Source organism: Mus pahari, chromosome 1, assembly GCF_900095145.1.
Source record: "Mus pahari chromosome 1, PAHARI_EIJ_v1.1, whole genome shotgun sequence".
Taxonomy (NCBI): domain Eukaryota; kingdom Metazoa; phylum Chordata; class Mammalia; order Rodentia; family Muridae; genus Mus; species Mus pahari.
The window spans coordinates 139289894-139294144 of record NC_034590.1 but is presented as its reverse complement, the minus strand read 5'-3'; positions in this window follow the sequence as shown (position 1 = coordinate 139294144).

Sequence of the window (4251 nt, the reverse complement as noted above, 5' to 3'; positions counted from 1 at the left end):
CTAATGATCTAGGGAACAGGTTTTGGGGAAGTGGTAGAATTTAGGGCTCTACAGTTCCAGCCCTCTAGGACCTGGAAGCATAAGCCAAGTAAATTCTTTCCTCTTGAGTGGCTTTAAGTTGCTCTTAAGTTGTTTTATCGCAGCAACAAAAAAAGAAAACTGAGCATCTTCCTTCCTCTCTCTCTTTTTCTGACTCTCTCCCTTGCAGACCCAGGCTCATACAGATTCCCCTTTAATTCACTGACTTACATGGAAATCTGGAAGTCTGGAGATTTTTGTTTGTTTGTTGTTTATTAGTTTGAGTCAGGATCTCACTATGGATTCCCAGACAGTCGGAAGCTCACTATGTAGAACAGGCTAGCCCTCAAACTCTGCCTGCTTCTGCCTCTAGAGTGCTGGGATTAAATTCATATGTCACCGTGCCCCAGCCTTGGGATATTTACTCTTAAAGGAAGATTAACTCATGACGAAGCCAAGGAAAATATAATGAGGTGTGTTTTGGACTTGGTCACCCACCACTTGCAGAAGAGAAGATCAAAGAGCGAGACAATTCTTTCTGCTAGAACTAGGCTGATGTTACACACAACCAGACAGCAAGGGTTTGGACAGCCTTGAAGGGTGAAGAAAGAGTTTGATGGGGGCGATCTCTGAGTGCTTAGTCCTTGTTATAAAAGCCCCGAGATTAACTTATTTAACCATTTCATGGCCGAATGGAATTGTTTTTTATGTGAATTGCTGTTTAGAGAGAAGCTAACTGTGTGTATGGACACTGCTGAGTGCCTAAGATGGAATGATGGCAAAAACTTCAGAGTGTTGGCATTCTGGAAATAGTTATCCAAAGGTCATTCCAGCACCATATGCTTGTGTGAGGTTGTCATTGCTAGTTTATCTGTGCCAAGGACAAAAAACAGTGCTGTGGGAAGCAAGTGTTCCTGAAGGATCTTGTGGGGACACTCACTGGTACAACCAATGGTGTAGCTTTGGAAGGCACGTCTGTTTTCCCAGGCCAATTATCTGTCTTTCATTTCTGATAACCCACTTGGGGCTGTGCGGTTTTTAAAAATATGTATTTCTTTAATTTTTTTTAAAATTTAATTTATTTAAATATTTAATTTAATTTATTTAAATAAAATTTGAAATATAATTTTAAAAATTAATTTAAAATACTGTGTGTGTGTGTGTGTGTGTGTGTGTGTGTGTGTGTGATTTTTTGAAACAGGATTTCACTATGTAACAAGGTCTGGCTGTCCTGAAATCACTTTGAAAACTACGCTGGCCTTGAACTCACAGAGATCTGCCTGCTTCTGCCTCCTGAGTGCCAGGATTAAAGGTGTGCACCACCACGTAGGTGAAGTGCTTTTTAAAAGTTCAGTCTCATCATTTCTAAAAGGATGATAATAATAGGGCCCACAATATAAGATTAGTTTGGAAATTAAATAAGATAACTCTCGTGCCTAGCAAAACACACTTGTGCATAGGCACACACATACCACTGTAGTAAAAATTTTGGTTTCTTAAAAAAACACAGAAGCATTATGGGAATGTTTTTGTTTTAATCCCATGTGTGGGATATGGGCCTGCTTCAGATTGTGCACAGCAGCTAACTATGATTTGCCTCATGCTGTTGCAGGAGTGTGATTTTGCCAGCTGCAGATAGACATTTGGAATTCCAAGGACTCTTCAGAGTGTATATAAATGCTAGTGTCCCAGAGACAGGGTTGTTGTTCATATGCTGTTGGTTGGATGCTATTAGTTGTGGCTTGTTCAGTAGTCATGTGCCATCATGGAGAAGAAGAGGAGGAGGAGGGAGAGGAGGAGGAGATTGAGGAAGAAGAGAAGGAGGAGGAGGAAGGGGGAGAAGAAGAAGGAGGAGGAGGAGGAAGAGGAGGAGGAGGAGGAGGAAGAGGAAGAGGAAGAGGAGGAAAAGAAGAAATAATTAGATATCCTGATGGCAAAGATCAAACTTGCCCCAAGGAACTTAACCCCTAACCAGCAGGAAGGAGCCTGAAGAAAATGATGGCCGTTTTACCCTCTGAGGTGGTTTGAATATGCTTGGTCCACAGGGAGTGGTACTATTAGGAGGTGTGGCCTTGTCGAAGGAAGTGTGTCACTGAGGGAGTGGACTCTGAAGCTGCTCAGTGCAGAAGAGTTAGTTTTCTCCTAGCTATAATCAGATTAAGATTCAGAATTCTCAGCTCCTCCTGCACCATGCCTGCCTGGATGCTGCCATGCCCCCGCCTTGATGATAGTAGACTGAATCTCTGAACCTGTAAGCCAGCCCCAATTAAATGTTGGCCTTTCTAATAAGAGTTGCCTTGGAGCATGTGTCCTTATTACAAGTTGGAACATATTCTGGGTATTATTTATAATAGCCAGAAACTGGAAAGAACCCAGATGTCCCTCAACAGAGGACTGGATACAGAAAATGTGGTACATTTACACAATGGAGTGCTACTCAGCTATTAAAAACAATGACTTTGCTATTAAAAACAATGAATTTATGAAATTCTTAGGCAAATGGATGGATCTGGAGGATATCATCCTGAGTGAGGTAACCCAATCACAAAAGAACTCACTTGATATGCACTCACTGATAAGTGGATATTAGCCCAGAAACCTAGACTATCCAAGATACAATCTCCAAAACACAAGAAAATCAAGAATAAGGAAGACCAACACGTGGATACTTCATTCCTCCCTAAAATAGGGAATAAAATACCCATGAAAGAAGTTGCAGAGACAAAGTTTGGAACTAAGACGAAAGGATGGACCATCCAGAGACTGCCCCACCCGGGGTACATCCCATAATCAGCCACCAAACACAGACACTATTGTATATGCCAGCAAGATTTTGCTGACAGGACACTGATATAGCTGTCTCCTGTGAGGCTATGTCAGTGCCTGGCAGATACAGAAGTGGATGCCCACAGTCATCTATAGGATAGAACACAGAGACCCCAATGGAGGAGCTAGAGAAATTACCCAAGGAACTGAAGGGGTCTGCAACCCTATAGGTGAAACAACAATATGAAATAACCAGTACCCCCAGAGCTCGTGTCTCTAGCTGCATATGTAGCAGAGTCGGCCATCAATAGGAGGAGAGGCCCTTGGTCTTGCGAAAATCATATTCCCCAGTATAGGGGAAATGCCAGGGCCTGGAAGCAGAAGTGGGTGGGTTGGGGAGCAGGGGGAGGGGGGAGAGTATAGGGGATTTTCAGAGAGAAAACAAGGAAAGGGGATAGCGTTTGAAATGTAAATGAAGAAAATATCTAATAAAAAATTAAATAAAGAGACAAAGAAACAAACAAAAAAACCAAAATCGAGAGAGAGAGAGAGAGAGAGAGAGAGAGAGAGAGAGAGAGAGAGAGAGAGAGATCCCCAGGGAATTTAGAGGTCAGGTGGGGGCATCCACGTGGAGGCAGGGTGGGGTGGGGAGGAGGTTTGGGATATGGAGCAGTATGAGGGTGAATGGGGGGGGCAGGGAATGGTTTATGGAATGTAAAATATAAATTAAAATATAATAAAATTAAAAATAAGAAAAAAAAAAAGAGTTGCCTTGGTTATGGTGTCTCTTCACAACAATGGAAACCCTAACTAACACACCCTCTATCCTTTTTTGACCTCTTGTAGTATTAGGAGATTGAAAGGGAGGATGGTGAAGGATGGATGAAGGAAAGAACCCAAAAAGTAACCAAAAATCTGAAGGCTCGCTGGCTTGCTGTGGATACACTGACTCACTCTCTCTCTCTCTCTCTCTCTCTCTCTCTCTCTCTCTCTCTCTCTCTCTCTCTGTCACACACACACCTTTGCCTCACTAACCTAACTAGGCTCCCACTGTTACAATGAAGAGGAAAAGGATTACCTCTTCTTGGCAGCCACATTCTTGCAAGATTCAAGGCAAGACCTGGACTACTGTCTTCCCTCTTCCAGAGCAAGGGTTTGGACCTGTTTGTCCTTTGGCGCATCTTCTGTTACTGGGAGTCTGCACTTCTCTGACCTCTGAGTTAAGTGCAATGGTTCATCACAGCCAAGCCCTTGCAACAGGATCCATCTTTGTTCAGACTTTCAAGCCCGATCCCATCTTCTCAGAGACTTTTATGACCTCTTTCTTGCACTCAGCCCCATCCTCCACCCACCGCCCCGCCCCACCCCATTTCTCTTATCTGGCACCTCACCTTTTCCCAGGTTTTCCTCATAAGCAGAAACTGGTAACCAACTCCCAGATAGAAAAGCAGGACAGATTCATAAAGT